The sequence below is a fragment of the Carassius carassius genome, chromosome 27, assembly GCF_963082965.1.
Source record: "Carassius carassius chromosome 27, fCarCar2.1, whole genome shotgun sequence".
Taxonomy (NCBI): domain Eukaryota; kingdom Metazoa; phylum Chordata; class Actinopteri; order Cypriniformes; family Cyprinidae; genus Carassius; species Carassius carassius.
Genome location: NC_081781.1, coordinates 30,823,942 through 30,844,561, shown reverse-complemented (window position 1 = coordinate 30,844,561; position 20,620 = coordinate 30,823,942). Strand labels below are relative to the sequence as shown.

The window sequence follows — 20,620 nt, the reverse complement described above, 5'->3', positions numbered from 1 at the left end:
CATTAAACATTACCAGCAGATTCAAACACACTCAGACTTCAGACAAAGAGTAAAGATCCTGCTGCACTGGACTCACAAAGACACACTTCGTCTAATACACTGGTTTTAAACATGGCTCAAATATCCACATGCCTCTTTGGGCCACTGTAGGAACATCTCTTAATCTTCTAGAGGACCTCAGCACCACACAGAGAAGAGAAGTGAAGAGAAGAGGAGCGGAGAGGAGAGGAGAGAAGTGGAGAGAGGAGGAGAGGAGCGGAGAAGAGAAGAGCAGATGAGCAGAGAGGAGGAGAGGAGAGAAGTGGAGAGAGGAAGAGCAGAGAGGAGAGGAGAGAAGTGGAGAAAGGAGGAGAGGAGCAGAGAGGAGAGGAGAGGAGTGAAGTGCAGAGAGGAGGAGAGGAGCGGAGAAGAGAAGAGAAGAGGAGCAGAGATGAGGAGAGGAGAGAAGTGGAGAGAGGAGGAGAGGAGCAGAGAGGAGAGGAGAGGAAAGGAGAGAAGTGCAGAGAGGAGGAGAGGAGAGGAGAGAAGTGGAGAAGAGAAGAGAAGAGGAGAGGAGAGGAGAGGAGAGAGTAGGAGAGGAGAGAAGTGGAGAGAGGAGGAGAGGAGCGGAGCGGAGAGGAGAGGAGAGGAGAGAAGAGAAGAGGAGAGAGGAGGAGAGGAGAGAAGAGGAGAGGAGAGGAGAGGAGAGAAGAGGAGAGGAGAGGAGAGGAGAGAAGTGGAGAGAGGAGGAGCGGAGAGGAGAGAAGAGAAGAGAAGAGAAGAGGAGAGAAGAGGAGAGGAGAGGAGAGGAGAGAGGAGGAGAGGGGAGAAGTGGAGAGAGGAGGAGAGGAGCGGAGCAGAGAGGAGAGGAGAGAAGTGGAGAGAGGAGGAGAGGAGAGGAGTGGAGAGAGAGAGAGAGAGAAGAGAAGAGAAGAGAAGAGAAGAGAAGAGAAGAGAAGAGGAGAGGAGAGGAGAGAAGAGGAGAGGAGCGGAGAGGAGAGAAGTGGAGAGAGGAGGAGAGGAGCGGAGCGGAGAGGAGAGGAGAGAAGTGGAGAGAGGAGGAGAGGAGAAGAGAGGAGAGAAGAGAAGAGAAGAGAAGAGGAGAGGAGAGGAGAGGAGAGGAGAGGAGAGGAGAGGAGAGAAGAGAAGAGGAGAGGAGAGGAGAGGAGAGGAGAGGAGAGAGAAGAGAAGTGGAGAGAGGAGGAGAGGAGAGGAGAGGAGAAGAGAAGAGAAGAGAAGAGAAGAGAAGAGAAGAGAAGAGAGGAGAGAAGAGAAGAGGAGAGGAGAGGAGAGGAGAGGAGAGGAGAGAAGTGGAGAGAGGAGGAGAGGAGAAGAGAGGAGAGGAGAGGAGAGGAGAGGAGAGGAGAGAAGAGAAGAGAAGAGAAGAGAAGAGAAGAGAAGAGAAGAGGAGAGGAGAGGAGAGGAGAGAGAAGAGAAGTGGAGAGAGGAGGAGAGGAGAAGAGAAGAGAAGAGAAGAGAAGAGAGGAGAGAAGAGAAGAGAAGAGGAGAGGAGAGGAGAGAGAAGAGAAGTGGAGAGAGGAGGAGAGAAGAGAAGAGAAGAGAAGAGAAGAGAAGAGGAGAGGAGAGGAGAGGAGTGGAGAGAAGGGGGAGAGGAGCGGAGAGGAGAGAAGAGAAGAGGAGAGGAGAGAGGAGGAGAGGAGAGAAGTGGAGAGAAGTGGAGAGAGGAGGAGAGGAGAGGAGAGAAGAGAAGAGAAGAGAAGAGAAGAGAAGAGAAGAGAAGAGAAGAGAAGAGAAGAGAAGAGAAGAGAAGAGGAGAGGAGAGGAGAGAGGAGGAGAGGAGAGAAGTGGAGAGAGGAGGAGAGGAGCGGAGAGAAGAGGAGAGGAGAGAAGTGGAGAGAAGTGGAGAGAGGAGGAGAGGAGAGAAGAGAAGAGAAGAGAAGAGAAGAGAAGAGAAGAGAAGAGAAGAGAAGAGAAGAGAAGAGGAGAGGAGAGGAGAGAGGAGGAGAGGAGAGAAGTGGAGAGAAGTGGAGAGAGGAGAAGAGAAGAGAAGAGAAGAGAAGAGAAGAGAAGAGAAGAGAAGAGAAGAGAAGAGAAGAGAAGAGAAGAGGAGAGGAGAGAGGAGGAGAGGAGAGAAGTGGAGAGAGGAGGAGAGGAGCGGAGAGAAGAGGAGAGGAGAGGAGAGGAGAGGAGAGGAGAGAAGTGGAGAGAGGAGGAGAGGAGCGGAGAGAAGAGAAGAGAAGAGAAGAGAAGAGAAGAGAAGAGGAGAAGAGAGAGGAGGAGAGGAGAGAAGTGGAGAGAGGAGGACAGGAGCGGAGAGGAGAGAAGAGAAGAGAAGAGAAGAGAAGAGAAGAGAAGAGAAGAGAAGAGAAGAGAAGAGAAGAGAAGAGGGGAGGAGAGGAGAGAAGTGGAGAGAGGAGGAGAGGAGCGGAGCAGAGAGGAGAGAAGAGGAGAGAGGAGGAGAGAAGAGAAGAGGAGAGGAGAGGAGAGAATAGAAGAGAAGAGGAGATGAGGAGAGGAGAGAGGAGGAGAGGAGAGAAGAAAGGAGGAGAGAAGAGAGGAGAAGAGAATAGAAGAGGAGAGGAGAGAAGAGAAGAGGAGAGGAGAGAAGAGGAGAGGAGAAGAGAGGAGAGAAGAGGAGAGAGGAGGAGAGGAGAGGAGAGGAGAGGAGAGAAGAGGAGAGGAGAGAGGAGGAGAAGAGAGGAGAGAAGAGAAGAGGAGAGAGGAGGAGAGGAGAGGAGAGGAGAGAAGAGAAGAGAAGAGAAGAGAAGAGAAGAGAAGAGAAGAGAAGAGGAGAGAAGAGGAGAGGAGAGAGGAGGAGAAGAGAGGAGAGAAGAGAAGAGGAGAGAGAAGGAGAGGAGAGGAGAGAAGAGGAGAGGAGAGAGGAGAAGAAGAGAGGAGAGAAGAGAAGAGGAGAGAGGAGGAGAGGAGGCAGCAGCAGCACTGAACACCCACCTTGTGCTGTGGTGCTGGGCTGGCGGTCATATTGTGCAGTGGTGCTGGGATGGCGGTCCTACTGTCTGTAGACCCCGGTCTAGAGTCGGCCATCCCACCAAGAGAGATAGGTGTGGCAGAGTCATCCCACCGAGATCGATGCTGTAGGTAACTGGTGAACCCCCAAAAGTCCAGTATCTCCAGCCCCTTCATCTCCCACCCAGGCAAAGAGTCATCCAGGCAGTCGTTGAATAGGTCCTTCAGGGCCTCATCATTATACCCCATCCCCACTGCCATTGTCCAGAACATTGCGCCAAGCACCCCACCTCACTCCCCTTTTGACGGAGAGTGGTTAGGTTGGAAAGTCTCCCCATCCACTCCTCTATGGTGGCTGGGGAACGTATACGAAATCCCACACCACTGGATCTTGGCATTATGGAGTCCTGTCACATTCGGGAACACAGGAGACGAAAGATCCAAGTGCAGTGTAGGTTTAATAGGGTTATTCAAAATCATAGTCAAAACAACCTGGGGTCGTAATCAAACATCAGTCCAAAACAGAAACAAACAAACAAACATACAAGAACAGGAACAGGAACTCGAAGACTAGGAACGCGAGGACACTAGGTGACGGAAAGTAAGGACTCCATGCCGACAAACAGAAAAGGACTGGTTAATGTTGGGAGGATAATGACTAACAAGTGAAGACACCTGAGTCCAATTAACAGGAGTGCAATTACTGTGATGAAGGGACAAGGCTAGTGGGAATTGTAGTGCCTACGGTGAAGTTCCTATGGGGAAGTGAGACCACTAGTGGACACTCAAGGAAACAGAGACCAGACAGTGTGACAGCAATTACAAATTATTAACAATTATGGTTAAAAGCAGTGTATTGGCAGTAATTTAAATGCCATAGACTATAATTAAAGTCCTTAAAATTAGGGCACAGTGTATTGTGTTAAAATGAAGGAATTTTCTGCATTCATTTTTCAACAGCATTTTACCTGTTTGTTTGTTTTTTTAAATCACACATTGCATTTTAATAGTTTTTGTTCAATAGTTTCTAATTTTTGTGTGATTAAAAGGAAAGATGCATGCTTTTCTATTAACTGATTCACTTTTTAAAGTTGCTAAAAGTGACCAGATGCATGCATTTTAAAAACAGCTATTGCTAGTTGCTCAGTGTGCACCGTGATCACTGAATAAACCTGAAAATGGACACACTTTGAGTTTGGCAATGCTTTCGACCGATCTAACGTGTGCCTGAGGAATCAGTATTACTTCATGCACTTAATCCAAAGCGATTAGAGGACAGCATCTGTTCAGATTAACTGTGCTACTTCCATAGTTCCTCTTCTAAAACACATCCAGGTCTCATGTCACTACAAAATCAAGAGCGAGACGATACGGTTTCATTGCCTGGAGATCTCTGGCATTGAGACAGAACTTGAACTGCTTTTGCTTCTCTTTGATAGTATACAGGAGGTCTTTAGTGAGTCTCCTCAAATTCAAATCAGGAGAATTACTCTCATGAGACAGTTAATATATCATTATTCTCTAATATTCTTGTCTCATGAAAATAATTTTGAAATGAAATATGTCTCAAATTTCACCTGAAGAAAACAGTTGCAGGTCCAATAAAATAAAACATTTAATAATGCGTGCAGTTTTCATTTAATGAAGCAATTGCACAAATGTTTGTTTGTAGTTATTGATAAACTTATATTTGCCATTAATTATGGTAAATAATTTTTCTTCATAACTTTGTTAAGAGGGTTGATGGTTGAGACTGAGGAATGCAGTCAACACTATGATTTGGAAAATGATAATACATCTGAGAAAACAGATTTAGATTTGACACTATCACACTACAGAAAGGGTCAACATGCTCCTTGCGGTGATTTGATGTTGTCATAAATGAAGTCACACTATAAGACTGCGCCTCAAAACTTCAAAGGTCAAATTCAATTTCAATGGTCATTAATCAGCAGTCGGCGAACATGTCAAACTAGCAACTGAAGACTACAGATTTTGGCCTATGTCAATAGGATCTTTTAGGATTCACAAAATGTGTCTCAAATGGCCAAAATAATACAGAGTGCACCAGATTTAAACACCCCAAAATCTTCTAAATTCAAACAATTTAACATTGAAACATAGCTGCATACAGTAAGTGAAGCAAATGTAAATTTGCATGTAAATAAATTTGCATCTGAGTCAAAATCCATCAGACTCTTGTGAGATTTCACCATAGGATGTCACAAAAGGCCTCCAAAATAACATGGTTTACTGGAATTATTTCATCAGCATGAGCAGACACTTTCACAACAAAATACTGTGTAGGAATAACAAAACTGATGTAAAAAAGACATAACTGAGAATAGTCATCGCTGCACATGTTCCACAGAGTGTCAGAGAGCCCGGGCTCTAAATGATCAGAAAAAACCTGCCCTTTGACCTTTCACAGGATGTCCAATCCTGCTTCTGGAGCACACCTGCATTCAAATCCTTGAAAAGTCATCATAGAGAAGTTAGGAAAGCCTCAGACTTATCTTAAACTCCTAAAGGTAACATGGATTTTGTGAATTTATTGAGTTCAAATTATTAAGTATTACAGCATAACACTAGCTAGCTACATTTAATAATACTGTGGACTTCAGCCACAACTCTACAGAAACGAGTCTTGATTGCCCAGATCGCTGCATCATTGAAAGTTACTACTCAAAACCGTGGTCATGACTCAAATAGTGTATGACAAACTGTATGACAGAGGCTAAAGTGACAAATGTTTCAGTGAAAAAAAAAAGTTTCTAAAACAGAGAACTTACCGAGAGCAATCCACCAGTGCTCTGTCGAGGGAAAAATCAGCCGTAACTGAAACCAAAATCACAGTGAAAACAGGTTCAAAAGTCCTCATGTACTTTTAAAAAATACAATTTAACAAAACATTTATCAAACATATATCGTCAATGCAATGTACATGCAATAAAAATATCTAAGACCAGATAAAAGTTTTGTAAACAAATTTTAATGATCAAATTAATTGCAATAAATTGAAAAGATAACACTACCGTTCGTAGGAGTTCTCGGCGGTTAGCGAATACATCCTCGTCCCAACCATACATCGGCGATTGGCCCATGGCAAAAATACTGGAAACCCTATTTATAAATGACATCCAGCCTCCGCGTGGCGCCTCTCACGAGGACCTATTTGTCCTCCTCTGCGATTCTCTAATTATCCCAGTTGTTGAATCTCCGCCGGTGACTCCTCCCCAGCCCTCCGGGAAAAAGCACACCTGAGATGGCCATCAAAGCCCCAGCATAAAAACGAGCCAGCTGCTCTGTTCGTCTGGGCCCAAGTGCTTCTTCAGCAGATGATCCAGTGCTTATGGCACTTTCTGATATTCACAAGTATCACAAGTCCTTTTCTGCAAAGGCAGCCATGTTCATTCAACACTTTAATCAGAGACTAGACTGGTCCGTGGTCGATCTCGCGCTCATAAGTAGACACTTCACCGGTCACCAAATCCTGTCCTGCTCCGTTTGCGGCTCTCTCTCGCATTCTACTAATTTATGCTCTAAATCGAAGCCTATTTCTTCCATGTCTCATCCTGGCCCGAGCCATGAATCTGTCCCCCAGGTGAATAACTTTGATAGACCTACTCCCATTTGCTTTAATGTCAATGAAAATATTTGTAGGATGCATAATTGTAAATATTTTCATGTTTGTAGCTATTGCGGGAACGCCCAACCAAAGTCTGTGTGCCCGAGGAGAAAAATCATGCCGATTCAAAGTGAGGAGGCACACACACCAAAAAAAAATTGCATGACACCCCTGCTGTAGACCGTCAAACAGTTCAAAGACAAATAATACTAGGTAACAGCACGTTTTAGCTATTGCGGTCTTGAATAGTCATTCAGTAATTAATAATTTACCATAATATAAATCGCTAAATTAGGGTGGCTCAGACGACAACGTTCGAGACACTTAATTTCTGTTTTGGGGGAATAGCTCATCAAGTCAAATAACGTGAGCGCCCTCATGCTGCTTCTGCATCCCCTCATGTTGATAATGCTGTCCCTATATGGGGTTGCTATCTCCTCATACCGCTACTGTCCCCTGACTTCTACTAACTCATGGGTGGTCAGGACTCATTGTCAGGATTATAACATTGCAAATTATCCGTATATATTCTTAGATCACTAAACATATAATTGTAAAAATAAAAATCATCCTCTGTATCTCAGAGGATTGCCAGGTGTGGTTTTGTTGGGGGGATATTTTAGCTCCCACAGTCCTAAACTGCGTGAGCATTCCCTAATGCTGCTGCTGCTGTCCTCTGACTCTCTGCTATTTCATGGTGCTCATGAAAGGTCAGAGGACTCCCTGAACAGAGCCATACTGCCAAATTTCAATTCAGGAACATCAACTTGTTTGCAATCTATTCAATAAAAATTCTAAATTATTTTTATTGTCTGTGTTCTCTTGACTTAATGGACCTGACAGAAATCACATCAATCACCAGTCAATCATTTATCAATCATTCAGACATTTGCCTACTGTTACGGATAACCAGGACAGGAGGCTGAAAGTATAAGAATCTCAGTTTATTGAGGAACAAGCAGAGGAGCAGGTAGTGTAGGATGAGGCAATGGTGCTGGGGCAGTGATGAAGGGATCCGTTGGTGAAGGGTTCAAGACGCTGGAGGTAGTGGACACACACACGAAGACTAGGAGACTCTGGAGATCGCTGGAGAGAGGTAAGTAGAGAGATAGTTAGTCCTTAGAGTAAGCACACAGGTTAGACCTTGTTGCGAACGAGACCGGACACTGACTGGGTGCGTGCGTGCGTGCGTGCGTGCGTGCGTGCGTGCGTGCGTGTGTGTGTGTGTGTGTGTGTGTGTGTGGTATTTGAAGTGAGCTGGTGATTGCAGGTGGATGAGGAGCAGGTGGGAGTGATTAGTACTCAGGTGAGGGAGTGCGCTGTGATTGGTTGGTGATGGAACCTGGCGTGTCTGTTACACCTACATCATTACACCATGCAAATAAAATATTATAAAAAAAATAAAAATAAAAAATGTCTGTAGAGCCAATGTATATTTGGTCACATTTTTGCCTGTCATGACATCACAGGAAAGCAATCTATTTAATCTGTCCAAAGTGAACTTGTTCACACAGGACATGTTCTTGTATTTAATGTATAGTATATTTGAATTGTTAGTTTATGCACACGTCCAGCAGACAGCCGATATTGCCTCTCATTGTTCTTTAGTTTTCTGTCGCCTGACTCACAATAACATGAAGCTAATACTTCAAGATTTTTACAGATTTTGGCCAGAGGCAGGATTCATTATATCAACCTTGTTGGTGAGTAACCCTTCTGTTAAACATATTTTTATATCCCATTTTGTCTGTTACGGGGCTGAGAAAAAGTCTAATATATATATATATATATATATGTATGTATATATATATATATATATATATATATATATATATATATATATATAATAAAAGGTCTTTAATACCTGAGGTGGGAAAATAAGATTTATAAAACGTATAGTTCTGGTCCTTGATTCTGATTGGCTGAGCCACATTCGAAGCTGTTGTAAATTACTCTACAAACACACACCTTGTTTACTTCTGTGTTGTGCTCAGCAACCGGTTTGTTGGAAGCACACCTGTTTCTGAGGAACTACATTGTTTGGTGGAAGAATACCGTTTTATTAATGTCATTACACTTTATGTGCTCTGTTTAATTCTGTGAAACCTTACAACGTATATGGAATAACTGTTTTATAAAAGCAATAAGCCCCAAAAGCTGTAGTTTACAGTGAATTTATAACAGCTGAGGGGGTTTTAGTCACTCAGCTTAACAACGCTCCTTAGCGGTTATAAATTCACTGTAAACGAAGGCTTCATGGGGATTATTGCTTTATTTTGGAGGTCAGATATGTGTATAATGATGTAGAAAATTTAGAATATGAATCATATGTTGTTTAAAAAAAATTATATTCCAAGTTTAAATGTTACCGAATCCCAGGAACAACTGACTCATATGCAACTCTATTATGAGTAAACTGGCCCACAGTCTTCCATTGCAAGGACATTTCCATAAACATGATTTCTGCTCGTCTTTCACAAACTGTGGGATGAGAGATGTGCTTTTTCTGTGCTTGTTGACAGCATGATACAGCATTGTTTGATTTGCATTCATAATGTTCCTTTATCAGCAGTTCAGGTTAATTGATCAAACTGATCTGACCAGAACAAGTCTCGTCACCTGCTACGGTCAGAGTGACGTACAGCAGTGTGACAGTGATGGCGTAGACCCACACACACTCCTTCTCCATCCGCACCAATATCAGACCCCCCAGAACATACATCACCTCACTGCACAACACAAAACACACAACACAACACTAACACGTCTAGCTACACACAGTAACATTATTATCATGTGCTTCTAGAAGTTCTGCAAGTGAACGTCTCTTTAGTGTTCATCTCAAAGCGGCACAAAATCACTTTTACGGATTCCCTCCTGGTGGAGTGACCTGCCCAACTCAATCAGAGGAGCTGAGACCTTAGCCATCTTCAAGAAACAACTAAAATACATCTCGTCCATCTTTATTTGAGCTTCTAACTCTATAGCACTCTCTATTCTAATTCTATTCTCTAAAAAAATGCCCCTTTTAGACTTGCACTCACATTCATTTACTAACTGCTTGTTTAAAAAAAAAAAAAACTAACACTTGCTTCTCTATTCTTTTTTGCTTTCCTTTTGTCTTTTGTAACCCTATCTGTTCCTTTTCTTTCATTTATTATAGGCCTCTAACACTAGTGTGCTCTATTCTTTTTCTATTCTGTTTTCTTTTTATTTATTATATAATTAAAAAAAACGTACGTGTTAAGTGTGTACGTTACGTGTGCTGTGTAAAACTAACTGAGACTTGTTATAGCACTTGTATATCATTGCTCTTTTGTTGATTTTGATTGCTTCCATTGTCCTCATTTGTAAGTCTCTTTGGATAAAAGCATCTGCTTAATGACAAAATGTAACATCAAAACTTATTTCACCACTGAACTGCACATCCATAGACCCATAATTTGCCATTTATTGGTTATTATTGAGTGTAACTCTCTTTTACAGCCATTTTCTGTCTTAACTTCCAGTTTCAATAGTTGTCAATGTACAGTATGTGTGCTTTAGCATCATTGAATGTGATACATAAATCTGCATAATATCATCTGTTTGCCATCCTGCTCTAGACTAGAACAATCAGCATCGGCCTATAATCAGTGTAACAGGTCAAATATGTGCTTCCACTTGCTACATTTATTTTCATGTATGGCCCCTTTAATTGCACTCTCCGTCCAGATCTGGTAGGATGATTAACTGGTTCCGGTAAAATCATTAGACTCGCGCCAGTCGAGTGTGTGAGTGCTCCATGTCTTAAATATTTTTTAGCAATTCTATAATCATTTTATAGGTTAATACTGAATTATATTTGTGTTTAGAAGTATGTTATATGATTTGGATTTGTGTCACTTTTATATGTATTGTAATATCGAGTTTAATGTTCACCTTCAGTATAATATCCACGAGGGTGAAGACTGAAGCTGATCACCACTGTTCTATGTTATCAACAGGTACAGACCATGAGTTTCTAATGTGTTGATTTATTATGTAGTTTATGTAAATGAGTCATTAGACTCGCGCCAGTCAGGGTGTGAATGGCCGCAGTGTTATACTATCCACGAGGGTGATGACTGAAGCTGATCACCGCTGTTCTATGTTATCAACAGAATAAACATCCATCTTAAAATTACGATTTGGTGTCCGAGTTCAACACAACGCAGAGACAACAATGTTACAATGGTGCCATGACCGTGACTCTGGAAGCAGCTTAGTGAATCGACTGATCGGAGCTTTCCGGAGAAGTTCGTGCCGTGGGTGACGAGAGTTTTCGCGCCGGACCTGTTTGGTGCAATATCGCTTTTGTCCACAAGGTGGAGTAAAGGAACACGTTTCACTGCTGAGAGGAACAAATTTCTGGTATTGTGGTATCCATTTGAAAGCAACATTGACTTATTTCTCAATAATAACCGTTGAAGATTGAACTTTGAAGGTATACATTTTTTTTCTAATGACTGAGGTATATTGAAAAACTATTTTTGGGGAAATAGAATGTCTCGGTTACATCTGTAACCTCGGTTCCCCGAGAAGGGAATGAGACGATGCGTCGATAACGCCTTGGGAACGCGTTCTGCGTGAGTGCGTCTGAAGCATCCATGTCAACTAGTCCAATGGCGAGAGTGAGCGTCAGGAGTGATGTCACGACCAGGAATTGATAAAAACCCCAACCGGAGCCACCGGTGTTAGCTTCCACAGTGCCGAAGCAAGTCGATCACAGGAATGAAAGAAGTATGGCAGGGAGATGCATCGTCTCGTTCCCTTCTCGGGGAACCGAGGTTACAGATGTTCCCCATCGAGGGAGAGACGATGCGTCGATAATGCCTTGGGAACGAGAATACCCAAACCGCCATATTACAAGTGCCTGAGTGTCAGCCAGAAAAAACCAACACCTCAAGAATTAAAAAACCTGAGACCGGGGAGTAGCGTCCAGGTCTAGGCTATAAAACCTGACGAATGTGAGCGGCGAGGACCAGCCTGCCGCATCACAGACATCCTGAAGAGAGGCCCCAGATAATAAGGCTCTAGAGGCCGCCATACTCCTAGTAGAATGAGCTCTGACCCCCAAAGGGCACAGTAGGTCAGAAGACTCATAGGAAAGATGGATAGCCTCAACTATCCACTTACTAAGTGTTTGTTTAGTGGCAAGAAGACCTAACTTAGGTGACCCGAAACAGACAAACAGCTGATCGGATTTTCGAAAAGAAGAAGTCCGATGAACATAAGCATCCAATGCTTGCACCGGGCACAAGAGGTTAGACTTTTCCTGGTCTGATGATGCAAATGGGGGAGGACAGAAAGCCTGCAGAACAATAGGTCCCGGAACAAAGGTCGGTACCTTAGGGACGTATCCCTGCTTAGGGTAGAGAAATGCTTTGACCATCCCAGGTGCAAATTCAAGGCAGGTGGGAGAAACCGAGAGAGCCTGAAGGTCTCCGACTCTTTTAAGGGACGAGATAGCAAGAAGAAAAGTAGTCTTAAACGAGAGAAACTTCTCAGAGACTGACTCTAGGGGTTCAAAGGGAGCCCTAGAAAGGCCTTCTAAAACTATAGCAAGGTCCCAGGCCGGCTTTCCTGATCGGGATCTCCAAGGGAGGACCGTCGAGGAGATGAATCGGGTCCGCAAACCAGATTCGACTCGGCCAGTGTGGAGCTACGAGAAGTAGACTTACTCCATCCTGGCGGACTCTCTCCAGAACTCCTTGGAGCAGAGCAACAGGGGGAAAGGCGTACAGACGTAACCTCGGCCACGTCTGTACCATAGCGTCCAACCCCAGGGCTGGATGAGTAAGGGAGAACCATAGTGGACAGTGCGTCGTGTGCTGAGACGCAAACAGATCCACTTCTGCTTGGCCATAAGATTCCCGTATGAGCTCCACCACCTCGGGGTGAAGTCTCCATTCTCCTGGCCTCAGCCCCTGCCTCGACAGGGTGTCTGCTCCAATATTCTGAGTCCCTGGTACATACACTACCCTCAGAGAGCGTAATTTCCCCAGGGACCACAGGAGGATCTGGTGCGCTAATTTGCAGAGTGGGCGCGAGCGCAGACCCCCCTGACGGTTGATGTAAGAGACCACCGAAGTATTGTCTGTGCGGACTAGCACATGATGGTCCCTCAGGTCTGGCAGGAAGTGACTCAAAGCCTTGAAGACAGCCATCATCTCCAGGCAGTTGATGTGCCAGGAGTGATGATGGCTCTCCCACAGACCCTGAGCTGAGCGGCCTTCCATTACCGCTCCCCAGCCGGTAAGGGAAGCATCTGTCGAAACCCGATGACAAAGAGCTCCCAATACCGGACCCTGGGACAGGAACCAGTGTTCTCTCCATATGACCAAGGCGCGGAGACACCGCCGCGTGATCTTGATCGTACGAAGTGGGTTTCCCCTCGGGGAGAACCCTCTGGTCCTGAGCCACCACTGTAAAGGTCTCATGCCCAGCAGGCCAAAGGGGATCACATTGGACGCTGCTGCCATGAGACCCAACAATCTTTCGAACTGTTTCACAGTGCGTGACTGGCCTAGCTTTAGCTCTGATGTGGCTGTGAGGATATTGGCTATACGAGCGGGCGAAAGAGTGGCTCGCATCGTGACCGAATCCCATACCACCCCAAGAAAAGTGGTCCTCTGTAATGGAGATAGCACACTCCTCTTGGTATTGAGCCTCAAACCCAACTTCTGCATATGAGCGAGACCGACATCTCGATGCCGAACCGCCAACTGTTCTGATTCTGCTAAAATCAACCAGTCGTCTAGGTAATTCAGAATACGTATGCCCTGCAGCCTGAGTGGGGCCAGAGCTACATCTACGCACTTCGTGAATGTGCGGGGTGAGAGAGCTAGACGGAAGGGAAGTACCCGATACTGGTATTCTTTGCCCCCGAAAGAAAACCTTAGGAACTTCCTGTGCTGAGGGAGGATGGAGATATGGAAGTACGCATCTTTTAGGTCTATCGTGACGAACCAGTCCTCGGATCTGATTTGAGTCACGATCTGTTTGAGTGTCAGCATCTTGAATTTTAATTTCTGAAATGTACGATTCAACAGACGAAGATCTAAAATGGGACGCAGCCCTCCATCCTTTTTTTGGAACAATGAAATAACGGCTGTAAAAACCGAAGCCCTGTCGGGAGGATACACCTGCTCTATAGCATTTTTCGCTAAAAGAGATTTTACTTCTTGCTCCATGACCAGAGCCTGCTCGGGATGCACTACTGTGAGCAACACCCCGTTGTAGCGTGGGGGACGAGAACCGAACTGGATTCTGTAACCCTTCTCTACTATCTGCAAGACCCATTGAGATATATTCGGCAGGCTTTTCCATTCTGTCAGACATTCTACTAAGGGTACCAGCCTCTCGAGGCTGGCCTCTGGTGTAATTTGAACAGCTAGTTCGGGGACCTGAAGAGCAGGAACCACCCGAGCTAACTGCTCTTGAACCCCCCTCAGAGGGAGCAAGCCTGACGCAGCGTCTGGGAGACACAGCGGCAGAGACCCGCTGGAGACCGCTGCGCCCCGAGGCACCAAGGGTGGCGGGGTTGGCAGGACGGCCCCGTGAGAGCACCGAGACCGGACGGGCACCGTATACTGAGGTGTACACTGCACCGTCTCGATTGGGGCTGCCCTCACAGGTCTGACCCATTTGGCGTCAGGACCTTTTCTTCTGAGCCGAAGCTTTCTTAGAGAGAAGAACGGTCCTCAGATCCGGCTTCTGCTTAGATTGCTTTGGCTGTGAGTGCTGGCTCGGTCCCCGTGATTTTTGAGGAGGAGCGCGAGACGCAACACTCTCTTTTTGAAAAACACGATATAAGGAGCATGACGGCTGGGGCTGCCATGCACGCCCAGCTGCCTCAGGAGGATTAGATCGGCGAGGGAGAAAACTTTTAAAAGCTTCAGATTGCTTTTTATTTTCTTGAAATCTTTCAACCACTTCATTCACAGCATCACCAAACAGACCTTCATGAGAAATGGGAGCGTCTAAAAGAAAAGATCTATCTTTATCTTTAATATCTGAAAGATTAAGCCAAAGGTGTCTTTCTGTAGAAACCAAAGCAGCCATAGATCTACCAATAGCACGTGCTGTTTCTTTAGTCGCCCTGAGAGATAAATCCGTAGCCCGACGAAGTTCACGAATTTCATCACGGCTGACTCCCTCACTGTTATCTAACTCCCCCAGCAGCTCAGCCTGATAAGCCTGAAGCAAAGCCATCGAGTGAAGGCAAGCTCCCGCCTGACCTGCTGCTGTGTAAGCTTTACCCACTAAATTTGATGTTATCTTTAAAGGCTTCGTGGGCAAAGTCAGGTTCTTAATAGACGATGCTGAACCAGGGGAAAGATAGCTTGCGAGCGTCTGTTCAGCCCGGGGCATCGCTTCATAACCATTTTCTTTCAGCCCTCTTATATCAGAATAAATGCGCACTTGAGGGCTGAAAAGACGTGACGAATATGGCTTATTCCACGATCTAGACAGCTCACTGTGAAGATCAGGAAAAAATGGAAGACCCCGTGATGTAGGAGATGTTTTAGAAGACAGAAAATGCTTGTCTAATTTGCTTTTAGGACGAGCGCTCTGTTTATCAGATGGCCAAGATATATGTAACTTATCTACAGCTCGTGTTAATACATCAACCAACTCCTCATTAGCTGGGGAAAGAGATGGCGAATCCTCTTCCCCCCGATTGTGTCACCTTCACTGCCCGTTACATCTAACTCCTCGGAGCTAGAGCAACGAAGCAATGAGCTCTCCCCCCGGGCGAAAGAAGCCGCGGGGCGGGCTTCCGACACCGGAGTTTGAGCTATGGATCTCCCAGGTAAGGGAGGAGAAAGAGCCCTCGGACCCGTCTCCAACCCCGCTGAGAGATCCATTTGCGAACCCCAGGAATGCATTCTCCATTCTACCTCGGCAGAAGCGGGTCCTGCACCCTGAGGAGTGCGAGGCTCGCCGCTCTTCTTATCAAAGAGTGACAAGCGGGAGCGGAGCATGCGAAGCAAAAGCTTCTCACAATGCGGGCAATCAGTCTCCTCGAAGGCTGATACCGCATGCTCCAGTCCCAAACAAACTACACAAAGCTCGTGTGTATCCCCACCCGTTAAATAACGCAGGCAGGGAGAAGCACACTGTTTGAATAGTTGCTTTGCCATGTATATAAACTTTTGAACAAGACAACAGTAAATATGACAGACAGGTTTGACACAGATCGCTTGCTGAGGCACAGAAAGCTAACACCGGTTGCGGTCGTGACGTCACTGCTGACGCTCACTCTCGCCATTGGACTAGTTGACATGGATGCTTCAGACGCACTCACGCAGAATGCGTTCCCAAGGCGTTATCGACGCATCGTCTCTCCCTCGATGGGGAACCTGAGAAAATTAATTCTGAGTGGACATTAATCTCTGGACTTAATTATTATTATTTTTTCTCTTTTTCTGAAAGTGCTTTTCTGAAGTTTTCAAACTATTAAATTACACTAAAAAACGGGGTAGATTTTTATTTTTTGAGTAATATATATTTTGTTCTTTGTTGCTACTGTCAATATAGGATATGGCTTCAGACAACAGTTTTGGTAGAAGTAGAGGTCTATTTATGTTTTTTCCTATACCATCAGTTGGGAGAGGCAGACTTAATTATACTCTCACATCTACTCCAATGTCTGCCTTCGAGGCTGTACAAGATTTAAATGACAATTCAAGTCTCCCACTTCCCCAATTCAGTGAAAGTAGACTAAAACAACCCAGTTTGAGAGGGGATGAGTCGATGGAACTACTAGTGGGGATGGTAGAGCGAATGGGATGCTCTATTGGGGAGAGCATTGCTTCCGGTTTAGAGTCTAAAGTGTGCAGTCCAAGTAGTGCAGACTCATCTGTTTTGAACAGAGTTCTAAAATCCGAAATAAAGGAGCCTGTTTGTTTTAGGGGTGATCGGGCTGAGCCGTACAACATACATGAGTGGGAAACCATAGTGCTGTCATACTTGCGCAAAATAGGGATGCCAATCGAAGAACAAGCTGATGAAGTTATTAGTAGGCTCTTGGGGCGGGCTCGTGAAGTTGTGAGGGTGGGCCTGCGTAGTAACCCTTCCATTGATTTGTGCAAAGGCCCGAGTCCTATTTTTGATTTGTTAAAACAACATTTCAGTGACACAGCTTTTTCTAGCATGCCATTAGCTGATTTTTATGGCACACGCTGGTGAGGATCCCTTTGATTATTGGCTGAGGCTGAATAGGGCCATGGATATGGCTGAGGACTGTCTAAAAAGATAGGACAAGAAATTTGACAATCTATCCCATGAGCTCACTGTAATGTTCATTAGACATTGTCCTGACCCTGAGCTTTCCCTTATATTCAAATGCAGACCTTTGGAACAATGGACGGCAGCTGATGTGCATGCACGTTTGGAGGAGTATGGTAGAGAGAGACGATGTGGCTCTGTTTCTAGAGTGTCCCCAGCCATTTCTCTTTCGAAACAGGAAGTTGCTGTCCAACCTCCTGAAACAAAGGTTGACAAGGCTGTTAAACCTGAGTCTGTTTAATGTCAAACTCTGCCTACAGAATCTGTTGAACCCATGGAACGAATCTTAGCAATGTTGGAACGTGTCTTGGAGCATGGGCAATTAAGTCGTCAGGCTGGCACAGAGCGACATGCGTTTAAGTCACAGAGAAACAGGATGAGGCCTACCCTACCATGTGAGGTGTGCGGAGATGTTGGTCACACTACCCATTTTCACTGCAGAGCTAATCATCTGTGTTTTCTTTGTTACAAATCAGGACATGCATGTGCAAAGTGGCCTAAAGCCAAAGTTTGCACTGCTAATGTGATGCCTGAGACAGATGCTGTTCCACATACGGGAAACGACTAGGCCTGCATGTGGAGGGGGTGAGTGCGAGGCCTAATGATGACCCCCGATCATTGTTGGATTACGATCTGGAATCTGTATATAAAAGTGTATATGAAGAGTATAGTTCTCAATGTACCGTTGTTATGCAAAATACTCAAAAACTTCAGCCATACGATGACCTCTTCTACACTTCAGTGATTATTGGTGGAAAAGTAGAGGCAAAAGCAATGCTTGACGCTGGATCAATGCTTGCACCATGAGCTCCAAGATCTTACCTCAATTTCTGAGTACTGGTGTGTTGTCAAACCTTTAACTTGCCCCAACAGATGTTTTTTTGGTTGGATGTGGAGGCACAAAAATGAAACCATTAGTAGTGTGCGAGCTGGATCTGAATGTGTACGGCTGTCATGTCACTGTTCCTACTTTGGTAGTTGAAGGCCAGGGTGATGATCTTATTCTTGGCAGTAACCTCTTGAAACATTTGATTCTTCAGCTGAGAAGTTCTTCAGAGTTATTAAGAAGTGCATCTGAACGTGAGTGTGATATTAATGAGCAAAGCAAGTTACTTGATCTACTAGCCAATGTGGAGAAGTGGACAAATGGTTATATCCCTGATCTAGTGGGAACCGTAAAGATCAAAAAGGCAGTGTCACTCGTACCCATGACTGAGAACTTAGTTTGGGGCAAGCTGCAAAGCACTCATGACATCTCCGCTGGCAGCGCTGTCATTTTGGAGCCCAGTAGAGTTAAATCAAGGCCAAGGACAGTGCTGGTCAGAAAGACCGTAGCGTTGATGCGTGAAGATGGATGGGTTCAGCTTAAAGTGATAAACCCCTCAGAGAAAGCAGTGAATTTGAAAAGGAATTCTACACTTGCTGATGCTTTTTCTTGCATGGCTTTGCAGGATTTTGACTGCTCTGAGTTTTCTGATGGTTCCTCATTGGATTTAAGTTCAGAGAGTAGCTGATGTTTTAACTGACAGACAGGATGAGATGAGTGTAACGGATGCTCTGAGTTTACCAGTCACATCAGGACCTACCAACTCATGTTCTGCTGATGACACGGCAGTCTTACATGACTTGGGCTTAGCTGATTTGGATGTCGAGTCGTGTGATGTGTCTGCAGACTGCAAAACAAAACTGGTGCAGCTTGTCTCTCAGTATCATTCTATCTTTTCCAGACACAAGTTGGACTGTGGAAATGCAACAGGCTTTGTTCATCGTATCCGCCTGAGTGATGACAAGCCCTTCCGGCTGCCGTATCAACGCCTTGCTCCGAAACAATATGACAAACTTCGGCAAGTTTTGAATGAGATGGAAGAACGCGAGATCATACAAAAATCTAGTAGCGAGTTTGCATCACCTCTCGTTCTAGTCTGGAAAAAGTCAGGGGATTTGAGAATATGCACAGACTTTCGTTGGATTAATGCTCGCACAATCAAAGATGCGCACCCCTTTCCTCATCAAGCGGATGCTCTTGCTGCCTTGGGAGGAAATGCCTATTTTTCAACCATGGACCTCACATCTGGCTACTATAATGTAGAAGTTCATGAGGATGACCGGAAATACACAGCATTTACATCACCTTTCGGGTTATACAAATATAATCATTTACCGCAGGGCCTGTGTAACAGTCCGGCCACTTTCATGCTGATGATGTTGACTATATTCGGGGATCAGAATTTCAACAGCCTATTATGTTATCTAGATGATGTCCTGGTATTTGCTCCCACTGAAGAGCTGGCGTTAGAGAGATTAGAAATGGTGTTTAAGCGTCTCAAGACTCACAATCTCAAGCTTGCTCTGAAGAAATGTCACTTCTTGCGGAGTTCTGTAAAATTTTTGGGTCACATCATCAGTGCGGACGGTATTGCTACCGATCCAGAAAAAGTAAAAGCCATTGCTTCTGTCACTGAGGAAGATCTCATGGTTGAGGGTACCAATGTCCCCTGCCAGCAGAAAATAAGGTCTTTTCTGGGTATGGTAGTGTTTTACCAGCAGTTTATTTAAGACTGTTCGGCCATTGCCAAACCATTGTTCAGTCTTACAGCTGGAAGAAAGGCTCCTCGTGGAAAATGGAAGCGTCAAATGTGTCAGAGAGAGTTGTCTGCTTCAGACTGGACTGAGGAATGCAGCCGAGCATTTCACAAATTAAGGCAGGCTTTGCTTGATCAAGTCTTGTTGGCTCATCCAAATTTCAATGAAACCTTCCTACTCTCAGTGGACGCTTCTAGTAATGGGCTTGGAGCCATACTGTCACAGGTCCCTAGCAATGGGACGACAGCCAGGCCAATTGCTTTTGCGAGCAAGTCACTTACCTATGCTCAGTCAAGATATCCTGCACATAGGTTAGAATTTTATGCCATGAAATGGGCAATTTGTGTCAAATTCCATCACTGGCTCAGGGGTCAGAAATGTACGGTTTGGACAGACAACAACCCTTCAAAATATTCTGTCCAAGGCAAAATTGGATGCTTGTGAAAACAGGTGGGTTGCTAAACTAGCACCATTCCAGTTTGATATTAAGTACATTCCTGGTCCAAAAAACGTAGTTGCTGATGCCCTGAGTCGAGAGCCCTTTGTCCACCCTAGTGTACTCCATCGTCTGACGAGAGTCCCTTATGATAAATTGCTGGCAGAAACTGCAGCTGTGCGCACAGGCTGTGTCCAAGATGTCTTTCGTTGGTCTACTCACCCCCTTGACATTTCTTCCGACACTGGAGGAGTGGCCGTTGCATGTCATACAGCTAAAGTTTGCTTATCTGGTACAATGTCAAAGCAGGAAGTAGGAGCTGTTCTGCACTCGTGTAGGCATAGTAATAACTCCATGTCACATGCTTTGCTGCTGCCTCACCTTCCACAAACGATAATGCCATCGGAATCATCGGACATTGATGTGCTGTCCCATGAATATCTAATGAAAAGACAACAGGACGATAATGTTATAAAAAGGGTGATTTGCTTTGTTGAGAGAGGACGGAGACCTAATAGGAGGGAACGAATGAACGAACCAACAGCTGTCTTGAAAATTATGATACACTGGGGAAAACTGTTGATGAGGAATGGTGTGTTGTACAGGGTTTCAAAGAATAGTGTTACCAAGAGAAAACTTACCTGTATGTCGTGCCGGATGCAGTGAAAACCATGGTGTTGAAAGGCATTCACGATCAAGCAGGACATCAAGGTCAGCAGCAGACTCTGTATCTTGCTCGGCAAAGGTTCTTT

The 20,620-nt window shown here is 45.0% G+C and overlaps 1 long non-coding RNA gene across 1 annotated transcript in view; it reads right to left on the bottom strand.

The window, feature by feature from the left end:
* Positions 1-8,461: 8,461 nt before the first annotated feature.
* Positions 8,462-20,620, bottom strand: part of LOC132107362 (uncharacterized) — a 31,006-nt gene continuing 18,847 nt past the window's right edge. The window contains exon 4 of the long non-coding RNA XR_009424291.1: positions 8,462-10,161. This is a non-coding gene — a long non-coding RNA (uncharacterized LOC132107362). The remainder of the gene's footprint in view (positions 10,162-20,620) is intronic.